The following is an 18,908-nucleotide window of genomic DNA, read 5'->3' on the forward strand; positions in this document are numbered from 1 at the left end:
TTCCTCTCACAGTGCAGGCTTCTGTCTTCCATTTGAGCCTGAGGGCAGGGTCCTGAAGCCTGCAAGTAACATCCTGCTCTAAGTCCTACTTATATGCGTCCAGAAAGGCTTTCTTTCTCCCTTTATGTTTTATTGCTAATTTTCTCCCATACTCCCTCTTCGCCTTTCTGTTCTCCTACATTCTTTACATTTTTCCTGGCTTTTTCTTAATTATTTGTTCTGAGGATACTTTTTTTCTATTTGTTTCAATTTTAATCGAATCTTCCTATCCATCCATAAAAAACAGCCACCAATACACTCCTTTTCTCATTATTAAGATTGGTATTCTTTCTGCCTCCTACATAAATATTTCCCATTAGTAATCTACACTTTTATTTGTTAGCTTTTCCTTCCATTTAATCTGGGCAAAATCCCTTTATAATCTCCCTACAATTTCCTTTCCTTCCAACAAGTACTCTTGAAATTGACTGTTTTTCTTTTCTATTCTTACACTATACTAATTTATATTGTGGCCACTTCTTCCCAAATATTCTCCTATTTGGTCCACATCAGCACTCAGAACCAGGTCAGGCAGTACTTCCTTGCTTGTTGGGGCAGGAAGGTATTGACGGAGAAAATAGTCCTGCAGATGGTACTGTAAAAAAATCCTCCCCTTTCTCATTGCAACCGCTTTCTCTATTCCAGTCTAATATTAGGTAACTAAAACCAAAGCTTTGCAACATTAGATCCCAAAGCAGACAGCTTTGCTGCTCTAAAATAACCCATCTGAAAGCCTGACTGAGAACTTGTGGAACTTGCTCAAAGAAGCTGTGCAGGTTCAAATGTTTTGATTTCTGACCTTTAGGTTAACAGACCAGTGTTTCACTTTCAAAGTTACTGGGCTAACAAATTACCAACCTTTTACCTGACACACCATTCTAATTAGAATACAATATTAAACTAACATTGTTCTTTGAAGGAAGAAAACCTTTAGGTATTGCATATGAGCTAGAAACCTTAGCTTCAGAAATATTTTGTTATATTACTGTGATGAAAAGGAGATTTTTGCACATTGTTTGTCCTTTGATGCCAGATTGAGCAAAACAGTTAGGGATCCCTGGCCAAAAGCCTGCGGTAATTGGATTACAGTAGGGAAGTATCACACACACACATATATCTATATAATATCACAAATATACCAATCAGAGGATAGGTCACAGGAACATGGTCATCTCTAAGTTCTCCTTAGAGCTCCAACAGAAAGGATAAATTTGGAAAAGATCAGTAAAATAAGTTTTTATTTTGAATACCATTAACCCTCACGAAAATAAGCAAAAAACAAGCAAGATTAGCTTGTAGTGTGAATGAGAGCAGAGAGAAAGTGGTTGTGAAAGCACCTGCAGCTTGTTACACATGTGCGGGGTGAGGGAGAAATCAGAAGAGACAAAGAGGAAAATGTATAAAGAAACCCTGTGCAGCACCTGCTGTAGTGTCACCAGTGGCTACAGCCTCCATAATGCCCTTTCCCATTATTGGCAGGACGCTCTCTTCAAGATAGAGAGGGTGTTAGATGGCCCCTCATCCTACAGTGGCGGCCTGTTGCCTGGTGTATTAAAGCGAGTCTTGTAAGGAGTTTGGAGAATGTGGCTGTTATCATGAAATAGCTGCCAAAGTGTGTGTGAGTTGTGGGTAAGCATGGGATGTAATATTGATGAGTGTGTGCGTATGAGGAGAAAGATGTTTAATGTGTGCTGCAGTGATTGTGGGACAGACAGAATACTGGGGTAAGGCAGTGTTGATAGTGCTGTTAGTGTTGTAATTAATGAAGCTTTGAGCTGTGATGAGAAAGTATTTTAGCAATTCTCTTAACAACACCAGTTGATTTTTATCCTTTTGCAGCCATGTTCCTGGGACAATGCTCCTGGATTTGACGCCCTCAGTGATCTCTTCCCACTGCATCCTGAGTAGATGCCAGGATGGCACCCTGCCCCCTAATGGCAAAAGAATGTCCTTCTCCTCCCCAGGGCCTCCACCAAGGCCTCCAGCACAACATTGGAGATTCTTGGTGCTTACTTACTCTCTTTCAGCCATTTCATTCAGAAATTATAGTTTTTTAAGACAGAATGCACCTCTCCTTTAAGAGCTGCTGGCTGCATTAGAGTAGCATCCTGGCCTCCCAATATTGGCTTCCCAAATATACATACAGTCAATAAATAGCATGGATGGTGCCAGCTTTATGCATGAATTATTCTAATCAACAAGTCACATGGATTTTGCATGCTGCCTGCATTGGTACTCACTGGCGCTGATTGTCCGTGCCAAAACCACCCCACCTGCACCCTCCCAACCACCACCCCCTTGCTCTAGTTTCCGAGTGCAATCCGATTTCTAAGCCTTTGACTTTCATTGAAGACAGCCTAATGAGGAATAGCAAGATGTTATTATTTAATCATAGTCTGTTTCCTTATACATGCTACAGGAGATTTCCACAGGCACAAATGATTGCCTGGACACAAACCAGGAAAATCTCCCCTATAAATTTTAATTTCTGTTACTAAAGTAACAAATTGACTGCTGTTGTGGTCTTTCACATATGGTTCTGCTGACTGAATGTGCCATCTGCCAGAAACAGCAAGAAAGAATTTGGCAGATGTTACAATTATATAACATACAAGCATCATTCACTGCTTCATTTATCAATTCTGACATTGCAGTTGTTGAGTTTAAGAACTTTCAATAGCTTCCATAGCCTAGGGTCCAAAGACAAATTTGAACTCCATATTCTGACGATCACAAAATGTGCATTTCTGGCATAAACATAAGGGGAAAAGAAAATACTTAATCTAATACACTGAGGAACTCCTGCAGTGATGTCCTGGGACTGAGATGATTAACCAACAACAACCAGAATCATCTTCCTTTGTGCTAGGTATGATTCCAACCAGCGGTTGATTCTCATTGACTCCAGGTTTGCTAGGTATCAGACAAGCCCCGCATTTGCCAAGAATGAGTACATTAATTTTGCCACATGAACATTGCTTTTAAACTTCTGATGGTGAAGAAAGAACTTGCTTTAAAAAACAATTGCAGACTTTGGCTGGAGAGAGATATTAGCATATCAACAGACAAGTACTTCAAAGGACAAAGGAGCTATTCCCTGCTCCAATTTAATCTACAATGGACTTTTGATTACCAGACATTGAAGCACTCCAAGTTAACTACTAAGATAGCCGAATACACAAACAGACATAGTCGGGCCAGTTTGGTCACATGACTGACTGACTGTTGGAGTTTTTTGAATTTGAGCTTCCAACAGAATTTTGAACTCAGAAAGCTGTTTTCCCCTGGACTGAGAACACGTCTCGCCTGTCTGCTCTCATTTCGCTCTCACCAGCATTGGAAACCACTGAAGACGTGTGAACACCAAAAGAAAATAGTCTCCTACAGTGAAAAAGTTTTAAGAAGAATACTGGGCCCCAATGAAAGGTAAAACTGTCTACAATCAAAGACTCTATGGCGAGCTGGAAACACAGAAACAGTAACAAGAAGCACCCTTTGGAGCCTGCCTCAAACCTCTCCATTTTATTTTTCTTCTGCTCTTTTCTGTCCATAATTGCATGTGTGTTTCGCTTGTGCATACTAGCGTGGGCACGGCATATGTCCGTAGGCGTTAACCGTATTACAGTTTAAGTTTAAGATTTAATAAATTTCACTTTTCTTCTTTAAACCTAAGAAAAACCTGGTGTGCTCGTTTCTTTGCCTTTTAGAATTAGAATTAGAATTAGAACATTACAGCGCAGTACAGGCCCTTCGGCCCTCGATGTTGCGCTGACCTGTGAAACCATCTGACCTACACTATTCTATTTTCATCCATATGTCTATCCAATGACCACTTAAATGCCCTTAAAGTTGGCGAATCTACTACTGCTGCAGGCAGGGCGTTCCACGCCCCGACTACTCTCTGAGTAAAGAAACTACCTCTCACATCTGTCCTATATCTATCACCCCTCAACTTGAAGCTATGTCCCCTCGTGTTTGCCATCACCATCCGAGGAAAAAGACTCTCACTATCCACCCTATCTAACCCTCTGATTATCTTATATGTCTCTATTAAGTCACCTCTCCTCCTCCTTCTCTCCAACGAAAACAACCTCAAGTCCCTCAGCCTTTCCTCGTAAGACCTTCCCTCCATACCAGGCAACATCCTAGTAAATCTCCTCTGCACCCTTTCCATAGCTTCCACATCCTTCCTATAATGCGGTGACCAGAACTGCACGCAATACTCCAGGTGCGGTCTCACCAGAGTTTTGTACAGCTGCAGCATGACCTCGTGGCTCCGAAACTCGATCCCCCTACTAATAAAAGCTAACACACCATATGCCTTCTTAACAGCCCTATTAACCTGGGTAGCAACCTTCAGGGATTTATGCACCTGGACACCAAGATCTCTCTGTTCATCTACACTACCAAGAATCTTCCCATTAGCCCAGTACTCTGCATTCCTGTTACTCCTTCCAAAGTGAATCACCTCACACTTTTCCGCATTAAACTCCATTTGCCATCTCTCAGCCCAGCTCTGCAGCCTATCTATGTCCCTCTGTACCCTACAACATCCTTCGGCACTATCCACAACTCCACCGACCTTAGTGTCATCCGCAAATTTACTAACCCACCCTTCTACACCCTCTTCCAGGTCATTTATAAAAATGACAAACAGCAGTGGCCCCAAAACAGATCCTTGCGGTACACCACTAGTAACTAAACTCCAGGATGAACATTTGCCATCAACCATCACCCTCTGTCTTCTTTCAGCTAGCCAATTTATGATCCAAAGCTCTAAATCACCTTCAACCCCATACTTCCGTATTTTCTGCAATAGCCTACCGTGGGGAACCTTATCAAACGCCTTACTGAAATCCATATACACCACATCCACTGCTTTACCCTCATCCACCTGTTTGGTCACCTTCTCGAAAAGCTCAATAAGGTTTGTGAGACACGACCTACCCGTCACAAAACCGTGCTGACTATCTCTAATGAACTTATTCTTTTCAAGATGATTATAAATCCTGTCTCTTATAACCTTTTCCAACATTTTACCCACAACCGAAGTAAGGCTCACAGGTCTATAATTACCAGGGCTGTCTTTACTCTCCTTCTTGAACAAGGGGACAACATTTGCTATCCTCCAGTCTTCCGGCACTATTCCTGTCGACAATGACGACATAAAGATCAAGGACAAAGGCTCTGCAATCTCCTCCCTAGCTTCCCAGAGAATCCTAGGATAACTCCCATCTGGCCCAGGGGACTTATCTATTTTCACACTTTCCAAAATTGATAACACCTCCTCCTTGTGAACCTCAATCCCATCCAGCCTAGTAGCCTGAATCTCAGTATTCTCAACAACATTTTCTTTCTCTACTGTAAATACTGACGCAAAATATTCATTTAACACTTCCCCTATCTCCTCTGATTCCACACACAACTTCCCACTACTATCCTTGATTGGCTCTAATCTAACTCTAGTCATTCTTTTATTCCTGATATACCTATAGAAAGCCTTAGGGTTTTCCCTGATCCTATCCACCAATGACTTCTCGTGTCCTCTCCTTGCTCTTCTTAGCTCTCCCTTTAGATCCTTCCTGGCTAGCTTGTAGCTCTCAAGCGCCCTAACTGAGCCTTCACGTCTCATCCTAACATAAGCCTTCTTCTTCCTCTTGACAAGCGCTTCAACTTCTTTAGTAAACCACGGCTCCCTCGCTCGACAACTTCCTCCCTGCCTCACAGGTACATACTTCTCAAGGACACACAGTAGCTGCTCCTTGAATAAGCTCCACATTTCGATTGTTCCCATCCCCTGCAGTTTCCTTCCCCATCCTACGCATCCTAAATCTTGCCTAATCGCATCATAATTTCCTTTCCCCCAGCTATAATTCTTGCCCTGCGGTATATACCTGTCCCTGCCCATCGCTAAGGTAAACCTAACCGAATTGTGATCACTATCACCAAAGTGCTCACCTACATCTAAATCTAACACCTGGCCGGGTTCATTTCCCTGTACCAAATCCAATGTGGCATCGCCCCTGGTTGGCCTGTCTACATACTGTGTCAGAAAACCCTCCTGCACACACTGGACAAAAACTGACCCATCTAAAGTACTCGAACTATAGTATTTCCAATCGATATTTGGAAAGTTAAAGTCCCCCATAACAACTACCCTGTTACTCTCGCCCCTGTCGAGAATCATCTTCGCTATCCTTTCCTCTACATCTCTGGAACTATTCGGAGGTCTATAAAAGACTCCCAACAGGGTAACCTCACCTCTCCTGTTTCTAACCTCGGCCCATACTACCTCAGTAGACAAGTCCTCAAACGTCCTTTCTGTCGCTGTAATACTCTCCTTGATTAACAATGCCACACCCCCCCCCCCCCGTCTTTTACCATCTTCTCTGTTCTTACTGAAACATCTAAATCCCGGAATCTGCAACATCCATTCCTGCCCCTGCTCTACCCATGTCTCCGAAATGGCCACTACATCGAGATCCCAGGTACCAACCCATGCTGCAAGCTCACCCACCTTATTCCGGATGCTCCTGGCGTTGAAGTAGACACACTTTAAACCAGGTTCTTGCTTGCCAGTGCCCTCTTGCGTCCTTGTAACCATATCCCTGACCTCACTACTCTCAACATCCTGCACACTGGCACTACAATTTAGGTTCCCATTCCCCTGCTGAATTAGTTTAAACCCCCCCGAAGAGCACTAGCAAATCTCCCCCCCGGGATATTGGTACCCCTCTGGTTCAGGTGAAGACCATCCTGTTTGTAGAGGTCCCACCTACCCCAGAAAGAGCCCCAATTATCCAGGAAACCAAAACCCTCCCTCCTGCACCATCCCTGCAGCCACGTGTTCAACTCCTCTCTCTCCCTATTCCTCGCTTCGCTATCACGTGGCATGGGCAACAACCCAGAGATAACAACTCTGTTTGTTCTCGCTCTAAGCTTCCACCCTAGCTCCCTGAATTTCTGTCTTAAATCCCCATCTCTCTTCCTACCTATGCCTTATAATTGGAAAGCTGTGAACAAGGATTCACAAAGGAGGAACTTAAAACACAGTGTGTTTAAAATTAAACCCTGTTACAATAAGACCAGGTGAAGACAGTAAAAGATCCCTAGACACCTTTCTCACCTGGTTGTAACATAGGGCTCATTGATGTCATACCCAGTCAAATGCTGCCTTGATGTCAAGGACGGTCACTCTCACCTCACCTCTCGGTATTAGCAAAAGGGCTTACTGGCAAATGCTTGAAGGTTCCCTTGGTTAAAATTTACCTACAGAGTAAGTTGTTCGCTGGGATAGTGACAGTCAAAATCATTCCGAGCTTAGACATGCAGGGGGTAGATCTATTGCTGGGCAATGACTTGGCAGGAAGCACAGTATTGTACCCAGAGGATCCAGAACAGCCCTCGGAGATTGGAGAAACTGAAGGGAGCAAAGAAAACTCTGTACAGCTGCAGAAGGCTGGGGAAGTCCCAAAAATCTCCCAGGGGGTGATAGAGCCAGAAGAATTTAAAGGGCCCAGATAGAGCCAAAAAGATTTAAGGAAGCTAAGATAAAAGCCACAAAAGTGGAAGGGGAAATATCAAAGATATGGTTAGCTGAAATCTTTTTCAAAGATTTAAATAGGGATGAGGAAAGTTCCCAAACAGGAAAGTTAAGAGTGAGGGAGATGCCTCATCTAATTGAACTGTCACACGGGAGTGCAGCGGAAGCTGGACAACCACCTGCGAGCAGTAGTGTTCCAGAGGACATGGGGAAGATTGGAGAAACACCTACCTCTGAAGTAAATGAAAAAGGGAAGGTGACATATCTTAAAGTGAACCACACTTGTGAAAATTACAAGAAAACTAAAAGTGAAGTCAGTGTGGATTTACCCACTGAAGAATCAATCAGGTTCCAAATCCAAAACTAATCAAACCCAACAATTTAGAGTTATAACTCCACAAGAACAAGGGGCAGGAAGAAATCCCAGACGCCTCACTCACTATAGCCCTAGAAATGAGAACTATCAATGTGCAAAACCTGAATTGTTAATGCCATGTTTTGTGGAAGCATTAGGTAAAGGGTTAAAGCTTTTACGGACAGGGAACTTTGTCACAAGCAGTATCATAAATTTGCATACTACAAGCTTCACCAACAATCACATGGTCCTGGAGATTAACGTTCCTAAAGTTGTACAAACTGGTGTGAGATAAACTACAACCCAATTTGACAACACATAACCAAAAGAAATCAAATGTTTTAATGGGACCTCATCCAAAGGAACGATGATGAAAAATCTTAAACTTAAATGGCTGGTACAAACAATGTCAACTTCAGTAGTTGTAAGATGGAGGAGTGAATGAAATGAATGTGTGCAGTGGTGTGACCCTAACCTTTCTTACTGTTTCTTTTTACCCCTCTTTCTAACTGCTCCCCCCAAAAAACGCACACAATAAAAATTAAATCCAAGGAATTCATTTTTTCCTTTTTGGGGGAGGTGTCATGCACACCAGAAGTGCGCTGATACAAACTACAGACTAACTCTGAAGAGTCATGAAAAACTGACTTTGTCTTTTAAAAAAGGAACTTAAAAAAAAAAGTGAAAAATGGTCCAAAATAGCCAGCGAAGGAGAAGAAACTGGCCTTTGTGTATTCAAACTGTCTGACAAAAACAAAGGACAAATCTTCAAAGCTAAGAGGTGTCAATTACACCCCATCCTAAAATATACCAGAATTGAATGTTTACCTGTGAAACAAAGAAGGTGTGAAGTAGCCATGTCCTGGGCCATTGTACGATCACCATGGGGAAGAGATGAGAATGTCTCCTACCTGGTGGTGAGCTTTACCTTAACAAAAGACAGCCAAAGGTCAGAGAGAGAGAGCGAGAGAGGCAACATCTAGTAGCTTGTGTTCCAGGAAGCCAGAAGGCACGTGTCCTGCTGTGAAATCTTACAGCTATATTAGACAGCTGTGAACCAGAACTGTCCCATTGTCTTCAACTGAACTTTAAATCAAGAAAGAAATCTACAATCATCTCAGGCCTGCATCCATCGAGAACTTGATTTCCAAGAGAATTCAACAGGTTTATTGTGACTCCCCCTCCCCCCGCCACTAAATCACTTTCCTTTTTTCGCTCTATCCGTCTCTTCTTGTGTGCGTGTGCGTGCACGAGCGAATGTGTGAGTGGATGAGGTTGTGACAATTTCAGGATAAGGTGTATTGATCAAAAAACAATTGATTTCTGTTTTTTAAAGCCTACAAGAAAACCTATCACTGTCTATTAAAAAAAACACCAAGGGGTTAAACCCTAATAACAAAACACTTGCTGCGGTCAGGTGGGGAGTTGAACAATGGGAACCACCCACATTGCACCCATACCAGTGGGCATACCAGAATTCTATAAAAATCAGGAGCTAACATTAAATTTAGCTGACCTCTGGCAAACTAGATCTTCCAGTTTTTTTGGCTGCTAAAGCTTTCCCCACCTATTATGATTAAGACCATTGTTTTGAAATCATTGTTTGGCTTCTTGATGATGAAGTATAGCTCATCCCATAGTCCAAAGTTCTGCATTGGGAGTGCAAATACGTAAAATTATTCCTACTGTTTTTACATAATATAGTGGATTTGTCATGACATTGTTTGGGGATGTTGCAGGATGTATTGTATGTTAAGGAAAGGATTATATGGTGCAATAGACATTTGATATGTTAGTTGTCATTGGGAATAAAGAGCAGGTTAAAAATAAAAAAATGATTGTAAAAGATTAAGTGCTGGAGAGAAATTAAATAAACATTGAAATGAATGAAATTGAACAAAAAATAAAACTACATATTGGAAAGTTATAAACAAATTTTTAGAAGTTTAACAATAAAGTTAAAACAAATCAATGTGAAATATGAACATACCAAAAAGGAGAGGAAAAAATCAACTGTGAAGCAAGCCTGTCCCATCCAGATCTGGTGCTGTCTGTACACAAGTCATACAATCTCTGGGAACAGGCAACAAAGCAGAAAAAACCTTACGCCAATTTAGGATAAACTCTTGGAAATTCCTATCCAATCCCCAATGGCAATCATACAGATTATTCTAGATCTCTTGGCAATTCTTCGCAGATGAAGATTTTAGGATGGTTGTACTCATCGGTTGCAGGCCTGCTAGTGGCCATTGCACACGCCGAAAGATGGCGGCTTTCATGCTGAAGTGGAAGCGCGTCTTGGGCTCCAGCAGTCCAGCACCGTGGCCCTGGCATGGACACCAGGCCCTGGCCATCAAGGGGCTGTTGGTGGTGTTCAGCAGCAACGAGGGCATCGTTTACACCATGAGTATTTGAGGAATAAATGTGGGTCTCAGGACATACCAAGTGATCACCATGATATGGACCAAAGGACCATATTGTGTGGACTACGCTTGTTGGTATACCAGCTATTGATAAAATAACAAGGGAAGGAGGGTCCCCTCAAGCCTTGGTTGGCAACCCACCGAGGAGAGGGAAACTCTGAATTGAAACCTAGGGCTTGGAGACCTCCTTTCCTCCATCCTATTCACAGGGCCACGATAGATGAGCGCCAGGCTTAAAGGGTGGGGGCAGTCAGCACAAACTGTACTCCACCTTAAAGCACCAATATGCAGGAAGGAAGGAAATCCACCCCAACTATAAGTATTCTAGATAGAGCTGTAGGAACTTAACAAAATATGTTACATTTCCTCTACTGTGACAATGGATACAAAGTATTTATATAACAAGTCTGCCATTTCCTTATTGCCCATTATAGTCACATCTGCATCCATCTTTAATGGGCCCAGAGTCCCCACTCTTTTCCTTTCATATGTTTATAAAACTATTTGCTTTGATATGCCTTGCAAGTTTCTTTCATGTTCCACTTGAATCCTTTTGTTGCTCTTTATAGCTTAAACAGGTCACTGGATTTGAACTTATTTGGCTGAATTTGCCTGGTTGGGTCATGATTCCAACATCGGCCTCAATTCGGGGTTGGGAACACGGAGGTGGCCACGGCAGGGTGTCGGTCACGATCCTCCTGGAGGCGTTCAATTACGAAACCGCCTCTGAGAGCTCAGTCCAATTAAAAACAGTGTGTGGACCAGGGAAGTGGGAGGCCCAATCAGAGGGCCTGCAGCGATGCCTGGCCAGCAGCCCTGATGGAGGAGGTGGGTGCTGCTAAGGCAGGCAGGCAAGGGCACTTCAAAATGGAGGCGTCTCTGTAACACTGGAAAAATGTAAAAATCCTGCATAACCACAGCTGTCAGGTCATCTTTCTGGAGGGGGATCCCCTCCACAGGATGGCTTGCAGACGTGGCAGTGGACATCACATCCCAGTGGGTCTGTGCTGGGGCGATCAAGTGGAGGTATCCAAACTGCTGCCTGTCTCTCAACTCAGTGGGAGGCTGGACAGCACCAGGAAGATCCTGGTAGCATCCTCACCCTGCCCCTGTGGGCCCTTAATTGGGTTAATTGACTACCTGCTGCTGCAGAGTGGGTAGCCGGTGCTGTGGTGACCCTGCCTCCAGCAAAAGCTCGGAGACGGGAATGCATTGGGTCTCCAACCTGATGGGTTACTTTCAGAATTTGCTTCCAACCCCAAGAACACAAGAGCACAAGAACACAAGAAATAGGAGTCTAAGTAGACCATATGGACCATTGAGCCCACTCTGCCATTCAGTACGATCATGGCTGATCTTGGGCTTCAATTCCACTTTCCTGCCTGCTCCCCATATCCCTTGATTCTCCCTGCAAGACCAAAAATCTATCTATCCCAGCCTTAAATGCATTCAACGATGGAGCATCCATAACCCTCTGGCGTAGAGAATTCCAAAAATTCACAACCCTTTGAGTGAAGTAATTTCTCCTCAGCTCAGCCCTGAATGATTGACCCCTTATGCTGAGACTGTGTCCCCATGTTCTAGATTCCCTGACCAGTGGGAACAATCTCTCAGCTTCTACCCTATCAAGCCCTTTCAGAATCTTGTATGTCTCAATTAGATCGTCTCTCATTCTTCTAAACTCCAGAGAATATAGGCCCAATTTACTCAGCCTCTCATCAGAGGATGACCCCCTCATTTCCAATTTAGTAAATCTTAGCATGCACTGCCTCCAGTGCAAGCCTATCCTTTCTTAAATGGGAGACCAAAACTGCACACAGTATTCCTGGTGCGATCTCACAAAAGGCCTGTGCAATTTTAGTAACACCTCTTTATTCCTGTACTCCAATCCCTTTGCAATAAAGGCTAACATGCCATTTGCCTTCCTAATAGCCTGCTGCACCTGCATATTAACTTTGTGCGTTCCTTGTACGAGTATCCCCAAGTCTCTCTGAACATCAACACTTATCAGTTTCACACCTTTTAAAAGATATTCTGCTTTTCTATTTTTACGACCAAAGTGAAAAACTTCACACTTCCCTACATTATACTCCATTTGTCATCTTGTTGCCCACTCACTTCGCCTGTCTCTATCTCTTTGCAGCCTCTGTACATCCTCCCTGCAGCTTACCTTTCCACCGAGCTTTGTATCATCAGCAAACTTAGATACATTACTCTCTTTCTCTTCATCCAAGTCATTAATATAGAGTGTAAATAGCTGAGGCCCCAGCACTGATCCTTGTGGCACCCCACTATTCACTGCCTGCTAACTTGAAAATGCCCCATTTATGCCCACTCTCTGCTTCCTGTCTGTTAACCAATCCTCTATCCACATTAATATATTACCCCCAACACCATGAGCCCTTATCTAGCCTATTAATCTTTTATGTGGCACCTTTTTGAATGCGTTTTGAAAATCCAGGTATACTACATCTGTTGGTTCCCCTTTATCCACTCTACTAGTTACATCCTTAAAAAAACTCGAATAAATTTGTCAAACAGGATCTCCCTTTAGTAAAATCATGCTGACTTGTTTTAATCATACTATGCTTTTCCAAGTACAATGGTAAGACTTCTTTAACAATAGTTTCCAGCATCTTCTCAACGACTGATGTTTGGCTAACTAGCCTGTAGTTCCCTATTTTCACTCTACCTCCTTTTTTGAAAACCAGCATAACATTTGCCAACTTCCAATCTGACGGGACCATTCCTGAATCTAAGGAATTCTGGAAAATCATAGCCAGCACATCCAATATCTGTGCAGTTATCTCTTTTAGAACCCTAGGATGTAAGCCATCTGGTCCTGGGGACTTGTCAGATTTTAGGCTCTCAAGTTTCTCCAATACTTTTTCTTGGCTGATATCAATATCCTTAATTTCCTCACTCTTTTTAGCCCCTAGGTTACCGTCTATTTCTGGTATGGAACTTGTGTCTTCTACTGTGAAGACGGACACTAAATATTTATTCAATGCCTCTGCCATTTCCTCATTCCCCATGATAATTTCTCCTGTCTCTGCCTCTAAGGGACCAACGTCTACTTTAGCTACTCTCTTCCTTTTTATGTACTTATAAATGCTCTTACAATTTGTTTTTACATTGCTGGCTAGTTTACTCTCACATTCTATTTTTTCCCTTTTTATCAACTTGTTGGTGGCCCTTTGCTGGTTTCTAAAAGAGCCCCAATCCTCAGACTTGCTACTATTCTTTGCAACATTGTGAGTCTCTTCTTTTAGTCAAATACTCTCCTTAACTTCCTGAGTGAGCCATGGATGGGTCTTTCTTGACGAGTTTTTGTTTTTGAATGGAATGTACTTTTGTTGAAGCCTTTGAATTGTTTCTTTAAATGTTTCCCACTGTTCATTTACCGCCATACCTTCCAGTCTATTTACCTAATTAACCTCAGCCAGTTCTCCCCTCATACCTTTGTAATTAGCTTTGTTTAAGTTTAAGATTCTTGTTTGGGTTTGAAATGTGTCACTTTCAAACTTAACATGAAATTCAATGGTATTATGATCACTATTTCCCAGTGGATCTTTTACGATGACATTGCTTATTAACCCTGCTTCATTACACTAGACAAGATCCAAGATAGCTTTATCCCTAGTCGGTTCTACAATGTATTGCTCCAAGAAACTGTCACGAAAGCATTCTACGAATTCATCTTCTAGACCACTGTTGCCAATTTGATTGTCCCAGTCTATATGCAGATTAAACTCCCCTACAATTAATACATTACCTTTTTACATGCTCCAATAATTTCCCATTTAATGTCCTGTCCAATAATATAACTACTATTAGGGGGCCTGTCAACTACTCCCACCAATGTTTTCTGACTCCTGCTATTTCTAATTTCCATCCTGATTCTACTCCCTTCTTATTAATGTCCTTGTGCCATCCTTTACTATCAGGGCTACCCTTCCTACTCTGCCATTCTGTTGGGAGTTCCCCACATCACTATCCTGCTCTGATGCCCTAACTTCTCTTTTCAGATTTCTAAATTTCCCTTTACCCAAACCCTCCCCCCCTCTCTCTGTTAGTTTAAAGCCATGTCCTCAGCCCTAGTTATGTGATTGGCCAAGACACTGGTTCCAGCCCAGTTCAAGTGAAGCCCATCCCAACAGAATAACTCCCTCTTCCTCAACCCCACCTGCAGTCCCGCCTCCACAGGGGCAGGAAAATTCAGTCCTTGCTTTCACTTGTGTGAGCCTTTTCCATTAGCTTGATATTGTCTGTTAGAGTCACAGAATCATACAAACTTACAGTACAGAAGGAGGTCATTTGGCACACTGTGGCTGTGTTGGTTCTTTGAAACAGCAGTTGGATTTAGTCCCGCATCTTCTCTTTTTGTCCCTAATCCTGCAAGTTCCCCATGCGATGTACCTGTCCAACACCCTTTTAAAATTAATTATGGAATCAGATTCCACCACCTTTTCAGATACAGCATTCCAGATTCCGACAATTGATTGAAAATATTTCTCCTTGCCTTCCCTCTAGATCTTTTGCGAATGGTTTTAAATTCATGACCTCTGGTTACTGACCTATCCAACAGAAGGAACAGATTTTTTTTGTCTATTCAATCAAAACCTCTCATCCTTTTTGAAAATCTCTATTAGGTTGCCTCTTAACCTTCTCTGTTCTGAGGAAAATAGTCCGAACTTTTTCAACCTCTTCTCATAACTGAAGTCCCTCCTCCCTAGTAATATTCTGGTACATCTCGTCTGTACCCTTTCTAAGGCCTTTACAGCTTTCCTGAGGTGTGTAATTGTTCTCATGTAAAAGATCCCATGGCACTATTTCGAAGGAGAGTGGGGGAATTATTATCCCCGGTGTCCTGGCCAATATTTATCCCTCAATCAACATCACAGAAAAAGATTATCTGGTCATTATCACATTGCTGTTTGTGGGAGTTTGCAGTGCGCAAATTGGCTGCCACGTTACCTGCGTTACACAATGACTGCACTTCAAAAAGTAATTCATTGTCTGTAAAGCGCTTTGAGACGTCTGGTGGTTGTGAAAGGCACGATATAAATGCAAGTCTTTCTTTTTTCTTTTAATACTCCAACTGAGGCTTAAGTAATGATTTATAAAGTTCTAGCATGATCTCTTTGCTTTTATATTCTATTCCTCTCTTTATAAATCCAAGTAACCCATTTGCTTTTTTAAGCACCTTATTAACTTGCCATGTCACCTTTAAGGATTTGTGTATATGGACACTTTTCAAAATCATGCCATTTATACTGTCTTTCCACATTAGTCATCCCAAAATGCATGACTTCACACTTCTCTTACCTTGTTTGAACTCAATTTTTCTTCTGTATTACTGTTCCTATCTAGCAGCATTCCCCAATCATCCTTCCCAAATCCTGACATATTCTGAAAAATTTGGATTAGTATATATAATTTGTATAATCTATAATTTGTAAAGAGCAAATATTTTTATATAATGTTGTATTCAATATACAGACGTAATAAGAATGTTTAGAGAATTTTACATATGTGTGAGTCTGTTTGTGCAGTGGAGGAAAGGTTGTGTTGTTTATATTTGGGGTTGTGTGCCAGTAGATGTATCATGAGGCAGGAAGTTAGGCAGAAGGGTAAATTCACCAATTCTGTGGTGAATCACACTTGACTATAATGTGTGCCATACAATTAGTTGTAAGCCTGTCTCCCACTTGCGCTTCCTTTTAATGCAGCTTTTTGGGTGCAGGTGCATTGGAGGATATGACTGGAAGCATAAGTGTACTGGGAGTGGCAATATTGATGGGGTCTGGAGTCCAGCACTATTGAAAAGGAATGGACCCAGGAGAGTATGGACTGAGCTCCACCTTGCCTGGGCTGTTGGTTGCTATGATGCTGTGCTGACATCAGTGAGACTTGCTGCTGACTTGGTTAACAACACATATTTGTATAGCAACTTTAACTTAATAAAACATCCCAAAGCACTTCACAGAGACAGGTGGTAGGTTTTAAGGAAGGTTTGCAAGGCTGAGAGGCCCAGGGACAGTGTCCCAGACTGTGGGGCTGAGATGGCTGGAGGGTCAGCTACTGAGGATGGAGCGGGAGGGAGATTGCAAAGGAAGTCAGAGTTGGAGGAGTTGAGGGTGAATGCTCGAATACAGGGCCAAAGAAAATTGAAATGGTCGGGAGGGGTGAGGCCATGGGGAGGTTTTGTAATCAATACATGCGGCTGAAAAGTGCCAGGAACTTCAAGGCTGCCTAGTATGTCAGTTGGCATTTTTCTGCACACACACAAGTTGTTTAAAAGGTTAGAAATAAAACCATTTATAGCTAATTGCCAGGAATGTGGTATAAGACAGGTGACAGTTGGGAAGGTGAGGGGAGGACAGGTGATGGTCTAAGGTCCAATCTTCACAGACCTCAGACAGGTAACAATATCCCCACTGCATCCGGGAGGTGAAATTCCAGAGCTAAGGGGACCAGAGGTTTTTTTTATTCATTCATGGGATGTGGGCCTCACTGGCCAGTCCAGCATTTATTGCCTATCCCTAATTGCCCTTGAGAAGGTGGTGGCGAGCTGCCTTCTTGAACCGCTGCAGTCCATTTGGGGTAGGTATACCCACAGTGCTGTTAGGAAGGGAGTTCCAGGAATTTGACCCAACGACAGTGAAGGAAAGGCGATATAGTTCCAAGTCAGGATGGTGCGTGACTTGGAGGGGAACTTGCAGGTGGTGGTGTTCCCATGTATTTGCTGCGCTTGTCCTTCTAGGTGGTAGGGGTTGCGGGTTTGGAAGGTGCTGTCTAAGGAGCCTTGGTGCATTGCTGCAGTGCATCTTGTAGATGGTACACACTGCTCCCACTGTGCGTCGGTGGTGGAGGGAGTGAAAGTTTGTAGATTGGGTGCCAATCAAGCGGGCTGCTTTGTCCTGGATGGTGTCGAGCTTCTTGAGTGTTGTTGGAGCTGCACCCATCCAGGCAAGTGGAGAGTATTCCATCACACTCCTGACTTGTGCCTTGTAGATGGTGGACAGACTTTGGGAAGTCAGCAGGTGAGTTACTCTCCTCAGGATTCCTAGCCTCTGACCTGCTCTTGTAGCCACGGTATTTATATGGCTACTCCAGTTCAGTTTCTGGTCAATGGTAGCCCCTAGGATGTTGATAATGGGGGATTCAGCGATGGTAATGCCGTTGAATGTCAAGGGGAGATGGTTAGATTCTCTCTTGTTGGAGATGGTCATTGCCTGGCACTTGTGTGGCGCGAATGTTACTTGCCACTTATCAGCCCAAGCCTGGATATTGTCCAGGTCTTGCTGCATTTCTACACGGACTGCTTCAGTATCTGAGGAGTCACGAATGGTGCTGAACATTGTGCAATCATCAGCGAACATCCCCACCTCTGACCTTATGATTGAAGGAAGGTCATTGATGAAGCAGCTGAAGATGGTTGGGCCTAGGACACTACCATGAGGAACTCCTGCAGTGATGTCCTGGAGCTCAGATGATTGATATCCAACAACCACAACCATCTTTCTTTGAGCTAGATATGATTCCAGCCAGAAGAGGGTTTTCCCCCTGATTCCCATTGACCTCAGTTTTGCTAGGGCTCCTTGATGCCATACTCGGTCAAATGCTGCCTTGATGTCAAGGGCAGTCACTCTCACCTCACCTCTTGAGTTCAGCTCTTTTGTCCATGTTTGAACCAAGGCTGTAATGAGGTCAGGAACTGAGTGGCCCTGGCGGAACCCAAACTGAGCGTCACTCCTGAGCAGGTTATTGCTAAGCAAGTGCTGCTTGATGGCACTGTTGATGACACCTTCCATCACTTTACTGATAATTGAGAGTAGGCTGATGGGACGGTAATTGGCCGGGTTGGAGTTGTCCTGCTTTTTGTGTACAGGACATACCTGGGCAAATTTCCACATTGCAGGGTAGATGCCAGTGTTGTAGCTGTACTGGAACAGCTTGGCTAGGATCGCGGCAAGTTCTGGAGCACAGGTCTTCAGTACTATTGCCGGAATATTGTCAGGGCCCCTAGCTTTTGCAGTATCCAGTGCCTTCAGTCGTTTCTTGATATCACGTGCAGTGAATCGAATTGGCTGAAGTCTGGCATCTGTGATGCTGGGGACTTCAGGAGAAGGCCGAGATGGATCATCAACTTGGCACTTCTGGCTGAAGATTGTTGCAAATGCTTCAGCCTTATCTTTCGCACTGATGTGCTGGCCCCCCCCCCCCCTCATTGAGGATGGGGATATTTGTGGAGCTACCTCCTCCAGTTAGTTGTTTAATTGTCCACCTCCATTCACGGCTGGATGTGGCAGGATTGCAGAGCTTAGATCTGATCCGTTGGTTATGGGATCGCTTAGCTTTGTCTATCACATGCTGCTTACGCAGTTTGGCACGCAACTAGTCATGTGTTATAGCTTCACCAGATTGACACCTCATTTTGAGGTATGCCTGGTGCTGCTCCTGGCATGCCCGCTTGCACTCTTCATTGAACCAGGGTTGGTCTCCTGGCTTGATGGTAATGGTAGAGTGGGGTATATGCCGGGCC

Source organism: Heterodontus francisci, chromosome 1, assembly GCF_036365525.1.
Source record: "Heterodontus francisci isolate sHetFra1 chromosome 1, sHetFra1.hap1, whole genome shotgun sequence".
Classification (NCBI taxonomy): Eukaryota; Metazoa; Chordata; class Chondrichthyes; order Heterodontiformes; family Heterodontidae; genus Heterodontus; species Heterodontus francisci.